The sequence below is a fragment of the Lolium rigidum genome, chromosome 3, assembly GCF_022539505.1.
Source record: "Lolium rigidum isolate FL_2022 chromosome 3, APGP_CSIRO_Lrig_0.1, whole genome shotgun sequence".
Classification (NCBI taxonomy): domain Eukaryota; kingdom Viridiplantae; phylum Streptophyta; class Magnoliopsida; order Poales; family Poaceae; genus Lolium; species Lolium rigidum.
This window is the reverse complement of record NC_061510.1, coordinates 253,022,840-253,033,763: the sequence shown is the minus strand read 5'-3', so window position 1 is coordinate 253,033,763 and position 10,924 is coordinate 253,022,840.

The following is a 10,924-nucleotide window of genomic DNA, read 5'->3' as shown; positions in this document are numbered from 1 at the left end:
TATGAAGTCTAGCATGAAGAGAAGTCGTTTTGGGTTTCAAACATGGAAATTTCAAGAACATCTCAAAAGCTTCTTATGTCATATAGTACTAAGCATTAAAGTTGAGAAACAAGGTCTAGACATATTCAACCTATGCAAATCATGTATCTACCCCCTAATTAACCCCTAAACTTTGTCTTATGTAGTCAAGCATGAAGAGAGGTGGTTTTGGGTTTCAAACATGGAAATTTCAAAAACCTCCCAAAAGCTTCATTTTAGAGTGACTAATTAATAAGAAGGATGATACAGGCTTCCCTTCTCATTTTCATGTTTTAAACTTGTTTAAATCTTGTTCAAACCTAGGATTTGACCAAGATTCTTCGAAAAAATCAAAAGAATGAAAAACCAAAGCACATAGCATTCTTATGCCATATAGTAAGCTAGCATTCAAGATGATAAACAAGGTCTAGACATATTCAAACCAGAAAAATCATGTATATATCTACCCCTAACCCTAAACTCTGTCTTATGAAGTCAAGCATGAAAGAGAAGTGGCGGTTTTGGGTTTGAAACATGGAAATTTCAAAAAAAAAGCTTCATTTTAGGGAGACTAAGAAGGATCCATGCTTACCATTTTATTTTCATGTTTTAAACTTGTTTAAATCTTGTTCAAACCTAAGATTTGACCAAGATTCAAATGGGTAGAAAATTAAAAAAGTGAAAAAAATGAAAAACCAAAGTACATAGTCTTCTTATGTCATATAGTAAGCATTCAAGTTGTTAAACAAGGTCGATCTAGACATATTCAAACCAGACAAATCATGTATCTATACCCCTAACCCCTAATTAAACTCTGTCTTATGAAGTCAAGCATGAAGAGAAGTGGTTTCGGGTTTCAAACATGGACTAATTAAGAAGGATCATTTTTAAAAACCCCAAAAGCTTCATTTTAGAGTGCATAAGAAGGATCCAGGCTTACCCTTTCATTTTGATGTTTTAATCTTGTTTAAATCTTGGTCAAACCTAGGATTTGACCAATATTCAAATGAGCATAAAATAAGAAATAAAAAAATAAAAAAGAAAGCACATAATCTTCTTATGTCATATAGTAAGCATTCAAAAGTTCATGAAGAAGGTCTAGACACATTCAAATCAAACAAGTCATCTACCCCTAACCCTACACTGTGTCTTATAAATGAAGTCAAGCATGAAAAGAAGTGTGGTTTTGGGTTTCAAACATGGAAATTTGAAAAACCTCCCAAAAGCTTCATTTTAATTAGACTGACTGGTTAATTAAGAAGGATCCATGATTAATTACCTTTTCATTGTCATGTTTTAAACTTGTTTAAATCTTGGTCAAACCTAGGATATATTTGACCAAGATTCAAATGGGCATAAAAGTTCAGAAAAAATCAAAAGAATGAAAAACCAAAGCATGAAAAGAAGTGTCGTTTTGGGTTTCAAACATGGAAATTTCAAGAACACATCCCAAAAGCTTCATTTTAGAGTGAGTAAGAAGGATCCATGCTTACCTTTTCATTTCATGTTATAGACTTGTTTAAATCATGGTCAACCCTAGGATTAATTTGACCAAGATTCAAGTGGGCAGAAAATTTAAAAAATAGAAAACTGAAAAACCAAAGTACATAGTCTTCTTATGTACGTCATATAGTAAGCATATTCAAGTTGATAAACAAGGTCTAGACATATTCAAACCATACAAATCATGTATCTACCCCTAACCCTAAACTATGTCTTATGAAGTCAATCATGAAGAGAAGTGGTTTTGGGTTTCAAACATGGAAATTTCAAAAACCCTCCCAAGTGCTACATTTTGGAGTGACTAAGAAGGATAGATGCTTAATTTTTCATATTCATGATTTAAACTTGTTCAAATCTTGGTCAACCCTAGGATTTGACCAAGATTCAAATGGGCATAAAAATTCAAAAAAATCAAAAAAATTGAAAAACCAATGTCTTCTTATGTCATATAGTAAGCATTCAATTAAGTTGATAAACAAGGTCTAGACATATTCAAACCAGGAAAATCATGTATCTACCCCTAACCCCTAAACTATGTCTTATGAAGTCAAGCATGAAGAGAAGTGGTTTTGGGTTTCAAACATGGAAATTTCAAAAACCTCCCATAAGCTTCATTTTAGAGTGACTAAGAAGGATCCAGGCTTACGTTTTCATTTTCATGTTTGAAACTTGTTTAAATCTTGGTCAAACCTAGGATTTGACCAAGATTCAAATGGGCATAAAATTCAAAAAAATTAGAAAAATGAAAAACAAAAGCACATAGTCTTCTTATGTCATATAGTAAGCATTCAAGTTGATAAACAAGGTTTAGACATATTCAAACCAGACAAATCATATATCTACCCCCTAACCCTAAACTCGGTCTTATGAAGTCTAGCATGAAGAGAAGTCGTTTTGGGTTTCAAACGTTTAAGCCAAAAGCCCCATTTCAAATATTTCAAACTTATTCAAATTTGGTTCAAATTTGAAAGACATACAAGTTATAGCACACATAGTGCATACATGTTCACACATATTGCACTAGATGCTAATTAACCCTATAGTTTGAGGCCATTTGGATGAGGTCGAAAAAATTCTTGGATTAGAAATGGGGTTGTTCGAACCCCGTAGTTGGATTTTTTTGAACTTGATCTGTAGTACTGGGCAAAACCCTAGTTTAACCTATTTAATTATAGATTCGTAGGTTGATTTTTCTACATTTTTATTATTACTATGCAGCACATGTGTGTTTGCCCGTCGAGTGAAACTCGGAGAAGAGGGATCACTCGGAAGGAGAGAAGAAGGGAGAGCATTATGGTGTCTCCCCTTTTTCGGGTGATGATGTTGACTTTTGTGCAGGGTTTGTCAGTGAGCAGGAGGTGCGAGCGAGCGAGCGAGTCGAGCGAGGCCGAGAATGAGAGAGATTTGTTTTTTTTTGTGAGAGGGACAACCGAAGGATCCTGAAGGACCCAGAGACTTCCAATACGCATCCTGATGCGTCTTCTCTTGACAAAGAAAATGGCTGGGAGTTTGCGTACCTATTGCACGTGACCTGTGCTCACCGAAGTGTGGGACCCCACGCATGGGCACCACACGTAAGTGACAGACCTATTGGTGTAAAAACTCGGTTGATTAGTATAGTGCATTAGAGCAAAGTTTCCTATGGATTCAAGGGTAGGAAATCCAAGTTAACTCATTTACATGACATTATTTTTTCCATTAAGCAAAGTTAACACATCTATCAATTGGTACATTTTGGAGTGACTAAGAAGGATCCAGGCTTACTTATTCGTTTTCACGTGTTAAACTTGTCTAAATCTTGGTCAAACCTAGGATTTGACGGAGATTCAAATGGGCGGAAAATTCAAAAAAAAACAGAAAAATGAAAAACCAAAGCACATAGTCTTCTTATGTCATATAGTAAGCATTAAAGTTGATAAACAAGGTCTAGACATATTCAAACCAGACAAATCATGTATCTATACCCCTAACCCCTAAACTATGTCTTATGAAGTCAAGCATGAAGATAAGTGGTTTTGGGTTTCAAACATGGAAATTTCAAAAACCTCCCAAAAGCTTCATTTTAGAGTGACTAAGAAGGATCCATGCTTACCTTTTCATTTTCATATTTTAAACTTGTTTAAATCTTAATTTGTCAAACCTAGGATCTCGACAATTAAAGAGATTCAAATCGGCATTAAATTCAAAAAAAAACTCGTAAAAAGGAAAAACAAAAGCATATAGTCTTCTTATGTCATATAGTAAGCATTCAAGTTGATAAACACAAGGTTTGGACATATTCAAACCAGACAAATAATGTATCTCTACCCCTAACCCTAAACTTGGTCGATCTTATGAAGTCTAGCATGAAGAGAAGTCGTTTTGGGTTTCAAACATGGAAATTTCAAGAACATCTCAAAAGCTTCTTATGTCATATACTACTAAGCATTAAAGTTGAGAAACAAGGTCTAGACATATTCAACCTATGCAAATCATGTATCTACCCCTAATTAACCCCTAAACTTTGTCTTATGTAGTCAAGCATGAAGAGAGGTGGTTTTGGGTTTCAAACATGGAAGTTTCAAAAACCTCCCAAAAGCTTCATTTTAGAGTGACTAATTAATAAGAAGGATGATACAGGCTTCCCTTCTCATTTTCATGTTTTAAACTTGTTTAAATCTTGGTCAAACCTAGGATTTGACCAAGATTCTTCAGAAAAAATCAAAAGAATGAAAAACCAAAGCACATAGCATTCTTATGCCATATAGTAAGCTAGCATTCAAGATGATAAACAAGGTCTAGACATATTCAAACCAGAAAAATCATGTATATATCTACCCCTAACCCTAAACTCTGTCTTATGAAGTCAAGCATGAAAGAGAAGTGGCGGTTTTGGGTTTGAAACATGGAAATTTCAAAAACCCCAAAAGCTTCATTTTAGGGAGAATAAGAAGGATCCATGCTTACCATTTTATTTTCATGTTTTAAACTTGTTTAAATCTTGTTCAAACCTAGGATTTGACCAAGATTCAAATGGGCAAAAAATTAAAAAAATGAAAAAAATGACACCAAAGTACATAGTCTTATTATGTCATATAATAAGCATTCAAGTTGTTAAACAAGGTCGATCTAGACATATTCAAACCAGACAAATCATGTATCTATACCCCTAACCCCTAATTAAACTCTGTCTTATGAAGTCAAGCATGAAGAGAAGTGGTTTCGGGTTTCAAACATGGACTAAGAAGGATCATTTTAAAAAACCCCAAAAGCTTCATTTTAGAGTGCATAAGAAGGATCCAGGCTTACCCTTTCATTTTCATGTTTTAATCTTGTTTAAATCTTGGTCAAACCTAGGATTTGACCAATATTCAAATGAGCATAAAATAAAAAATAAAAAAATAAAAAACGAAAGCACATAATCTTCTTATGTCATATAGTAAGCATTCAAATGTTGATAAACAAGGTTTGGACGGAAATTCAATTCGGCTCCCGGGTGCGTATGCTCCCTCTACCAACAAAACATATTTCAAAGTGTGGAAAAAATTTGACAAAAAATTCTACATGTACATCTCCATAATATATATGTGCGGGTCAAGTTTCACGAAAAAATAATATTTTGTGTGACCTATGCAAAAAAGAGAAAACTTATCCTGTGAAAAGCATTGTTTTAAGCACTGAATTTTTCTTTTTTACACAGGCCACATGATAAGTCCATTTTTTATGAAACGACTTTGTGAGCGCGTAGCACATGAAGATGTACGTGCGAATTTTTTGTTTCAATTTTTTGGAAATTTAAAATATGTGTAAGATGCATTTTAAAATATAAGGAGCATATGCTCCCATGTTCCAAAACACCACTCCTAGGTTTGGACATATTCAAACCAGACAAATAATGTATCTACCCCCTAACCCTAAACTCGGTCGATCTTATGAAGTCTAGCATGAAGAGAAGTCGTTTTGGGTTTCAAACATGGAAATTTCAAGAACATCCCAAAAGCTTCTTATGTCATATAGTAAGCATTAAAGTTGAGAAACAAGGTCTAGACATATTCAAACTATGCAAATCATGTATCTACCCCGTAACCCCTAAACTTTGTCTTATGTAGTCAAGCATGAAGAGAGGTGGTTTTGGGTTTCAAACATGGAAATTTCAAAAACCTCCCAAAAGCTTCATTTTAGAGTGACTAAGAAGGATGATACAGGCTTCTCTTCCCATTTTCATGTTTTAAACTTGTTTAAATCTTGGTCAAACCTAGGATTTGACCAAGATTCTTCAGAAAAAATCAAAATAATGAAAAACTAAAGCACATAGCATTCTTATGTCATATAGTAAGCATTCAAGATGATAAACAAGGTCTAGACATATTCAAACCAGAAAAATCATGTATATATCTACCCCTAACCCTAAACTCTATCTTTATGAAGTCAAGCATGAAAGAGAAGTGGTGGTTTTGGGTTTGAAACATGGAAATTTCAAAAAACCCCAAAAGCTTCATTTTAGGGAGAATAAGAAGGATCCATGCTTACCATTTTATTTTCATGTTTTAAACTTGTTTAAATCTTGTTCAAACCTAGGATTTGACCAAGATTCAAATGGGCAGAAAATTACAAAAAATCAAAAAATGAAAAACCAAAGTTCATAGTCTTCTTATGTCATATAGTAAGCATTCAAGTTGTTAAACAAGGTCTAGACATATTCAAACCAGACAAATCATGTATCTATACCCCTAACCCTAATTAAACTCTGTCTTATGAAGTCAAGCATGAAGAGAAGTGGTTTCGGGTTTCAAACATGGACTAAGAAGGATCATTTTAAAAAAACCCAAAAGCTTCATTTTAGAGTGCATAAGAAGGATCCAGGCTTACCCTTTCATTTTGATGTTTTAATCTTGTTTAAATCTTGGTCAAACCTAGGATTTGACCAATATTCAAATGAGCATAAAATAAAAAATAAATGAATCAATGAGATATGACCTCATGTTTATTTTCTATAGGATTATTTCCTATAGGATATGTTCAATCAAACAACTAGCTGGTGTAGGAAAAAATCCCGTAGAATCAAACAACTAGCAATCAAAAATAATTTATCTCTCAATCCTCTGTCGTGCATGTGGGTACACCAATAGCATATACATGTTGGTCCCATCTTAATGCTAAGGTTCAGTTCATCATACATAGTGGGAAACTTCACAAGATAAATGGGACCCAAGTTATGGCGAAAGTTAATATTATTACTATATATATACACACATAGTTTCATTCGATTTGAATTATAGGTTTGTGAGCAAATATATATTTAGTTTGAACTAGTGCTCGAGTACGTAAGAAGCTATTTAATCACAAGCTTCATAGATTTTAAAACAAGGCATCTACATATTACTGGATTTTTTCAAAATTTTCAGAATAGTTTTTTTAGCTTCGAAATAAGAAATAGTTTGGAACGTTGGATCTCAAATGGATGGTAGATGGTGGCACATAGTCACAATGTATCTTGGAAGCATCAAGTCACTGAAGCTCTGTCCGGTTTCCAAACCAAGCTAAGAAAGGCATTGAAAATGAAGTTCTGCTCTAAAACATCTCTCATTCCATTTTGGTGCTCGCGCAGTTGCATGCTGCCCACGTGTTAAGGTACGTGTCTCTGGCATGTAGAGAACTACGATTATTGGCGAAAAATATATCGAAATGGAAACTGTAAAAAAAAACCTCTCTGGTCAACCTGATGTGACGAGACATCACTGCACCAAACGTCGTCGCAAATTTATAGATGGGTGGCGTGCTAGTATACCAACAGTTCAAATCGGCGCCCAGTCGCAGCAGCAGCCTAGAGTACTACCTAGTTTTTGCCCCTTGCATGTCTATCGTATTCTTCTTCACCCTCCCAGAATCACGCGCACGCGCAGTATCTCGATCCCCACCACGCCGCATCGTTCCGCTCGCCCTCTCCTCCGAAATCCCCAAGCGCGGTTGCATCCGCCATCCACCTAAATCCATCTTCACGTGATGAATTATTCTAGGCTTTGCCGGGGCGGCGGGGAAGGCCACTGGGAGGCTCTCACCGGCGACAACACCGACCTCATCGCTGCGCATCTGGACGTTACCTACACCGTCCGACTTGCCGCATGTTCCAGGGAGCTCTACGACCGGATCAGCAAGGATGAAGGTAAGATGCACCATTGGGGTGAACCCTGCCTGCTGATGCCTCCGCCTGCTTATTGGTTCGATGAACACTGGGATTGGGCGACAGCATCTCGTCTGCATGATACCGTGTACGACCTGGTGCCCCTCGACCATCCTCGCCGTTCTGTCGCCCTGCCGTTCATGCACGACAGAAAATGGCTTGGCGCGAACGGCGACCGGATCGCCGCCGCCGATCATCATGGGTACCAGTGGTGCCTCGTGAACGTCTACACCGAGCGACATATCCCCCTTCCATCCCTACCTGCTTCGAAGATCGATCATAGTAGTTTTTCATATCAACCTGCATACTCTTTTAACTGGGGTCCAGCAATTGATTTGTTGAAGATTGTAATCTGCCAAGTGCCCACAAAAGGTGGGAGGTACGCAGATTACAAGCTCATCGCCTTGTTCGACAAAACGATTTTCTACCTTGAAGGGGTGGCGACTGGAGAATGCCCATGCTGGAGGCCCTTACACCCGCACTCGATTATCCAAATTACTCGTGATGCCATTGAACTCGGTGGCCACGTTTTTGCGGTGGACGAAACCGACGGCTCCACGTACTTCGGGACACCGCAAATGGTATTTTTCAGTCCTTTTGCATTGCATGATACACCGCCTTAACCAATGAAGTTATTAATGAACTACCTTGTTTATATTTTACCTTTCTTAAATGACTTAATGATCACACCCCTTTTGCTGAATATGAATGAACCGTTGCTTGCAATGAATTAGTAGTACTAATTAGCCACCAACAAACATAGTATGCTCAGTATGTGATTGCATTCCTGAATTAGTAACTCTACGCCAATGCAGAATATGGATGTAATTAACCAGTATCTCAAAAGATAACGTAGCACTATGAAGGCACCCTTTTTGATAACCTTTTACACCCATTGTTTCATATATAACTAATTGATTTTGCCTCCAAAAGGAGGACGAGAGACCCCGCCATCTGCATCGGAGAGATGCATAAGGACTTTCATAAGTATATGACTTAACGATCACATCCTTTATCCGAATATGAATGAACCGTTGCTTGCAATGAATTAGTACTAGTCAGTCATCAGCAAACATAGTATACTCCGTATGTGAATGCATTCCTGAATTAGTAACTCTATGCAACTGCAGAATATGGATGTAATTAACAAGTATCTCAAATGTTAACATAGAAACAGAAAAATAGAAGAAAATCGTTTGTAATTACATGCGTAGCTTATATTTTCTAGAGATCGGGAAAAAGCGTTGATTGGATGTACCTACATGCAGATCAAACAGTTCTTTGTTTATATCGGTGAACAATCTGCAAAATGGTATAATTAATTTTGTGTTTGATACATTATTTCTCCCATTTTCTTGAATAGATTTCAGTTTCCCACAATTATCTTTGATTAGTGATTGTGACGTCCCCTCATTCAAAATAACTCAGGTTATCTTTTTCCTAATCAAGTGTTATTTAAGTTTGAGTAAGTTTACGACTAATATCTACAACCTCATATATATATAAGATTTAGCACCTGCAGGCCTAGCAAAGTTAGCTGCCTGTAGTCCCCTGTATAGTTCTTTCTTTTTGCTTTCTCAGTTTTTCGTAGCCTTGCTACAACCCTGTATGCTCTAATATATAATGATGCACGACTAGGCATGTGTTCGAGAAAAGAAAATCTAAATATCTTTTGTAATATAGTTTATTTTCTGTTTATATTCTATGACAAATCCTGTTTTGATCTGGTGCGGTTCGTATCCGATGTGTGATTTGTGTGATATATAAAAGCTCATTACTCAGCCCATTGGGATTAGAAGCAACAAGCCCATAACCGTTGCTCTTCTCCAATCTCCACCCAGAAGAATCCGGATCGACCAACCTTCCCCTCCTTCGAGCCAATGTCCATGGCAGCTGTCCCTCTTCCTCTTCCCCACGATTTCCGTGAGAAACAACTTCACAGAAAATTGATGTAGGTCTACGAGAGGTTCATGACGAATTCCCTCCATGCGTCTTCTCCGCTCCCCTCCCAACTCCTATAAATTAGCCATGCTCAACCGAGATTTTCTATCCACCACAACGCCAAATATCCTCTCGCTCTCTTCCTAAGATCGCGAGCAAGGCTAGTGTCATGCCCGAGTTATAGTACGCCAGTTCTCTCAGTTAATCGTGCAATCCGATTCGTAGTCCTGTTGCTTCTGTCATGTCGGCGATTTACCATGCGATCCACCTCACCGCAGCAACGGGCCTCGGGGTGTGTTGACTCTGGTAGTGTCGTCGAGCTCTGACCTTTCTGGAGCAGGTCGTCAGTGAGGTCGACCAATTTGTCTTGGCGATTTGAGAGCAGCAGCCGCTCCTCCATTGGATCGTGCTAGACGTAGACCAGCTCGAGATCGATGCTGCTACTCTTCGCAGAGTCTTGGAGGCCCATTAATTCGTCCCGATTACCAGCCGCCACAGGACTATTCGTGTGGCTTCGTACAACCATGGATCAATTCTCCTCCATCGTAGGCAAGCTGCAACTCACAGTCATTTATTATTCCCTCACGGTTCTGAAATCGACTAGCAAAGCATCATGTGTAGATGGTAAGAACATCTTGCTTTATTTTTTCATGCCTTTCTATTTCAGCACACCACTACAAGCTTTTGATTCATTACAGCATTTGGAGTCCAAATTATCAAATTTTGGACTGGATTATAAATTATCTATTTTTTTTGTTCAGGTGAAAACCAAGAATAAACTTTATATATATACGAACCAGAAATTTACTTCTCCTTATTTGGTATTTTCAAGTTTGCAAGATACTGAAATGTGTGACCACCAATGGTTTGTATTTTCAGATTTTGGGTAAATATCCTCATTCTAACATATGATTGATCTTCTCTTTTCTATCTTATTTGCAGGGAAAGAGAAATCACAAGATAGAATACTGTACACTTTCAAGATTCTTTGAATGCTGGAGTATGATAAGGTGAGTACATCTCTCCTATGTTCGCGTCAAAATATGTTGTTTCACAGGACATGATAAAATAAGCTGATATATGCCTTCACGTTGTAAATGTTATTTCACAAAGTGCTATCGCTAATGATTGTTTATCTCATAATCTCTATACAAGTTAGTTTTCTCTAATATTTACTTGCAGGTGTCTCTAGAGAGCAAATGTTCTTTCTATATGAGGCTGATGCTTTGACCAGGCTTATATTCTGCATTTGTGTTTTACAACAAATAATAAACAATACAGAGCATTCATCGAATGTTGGAT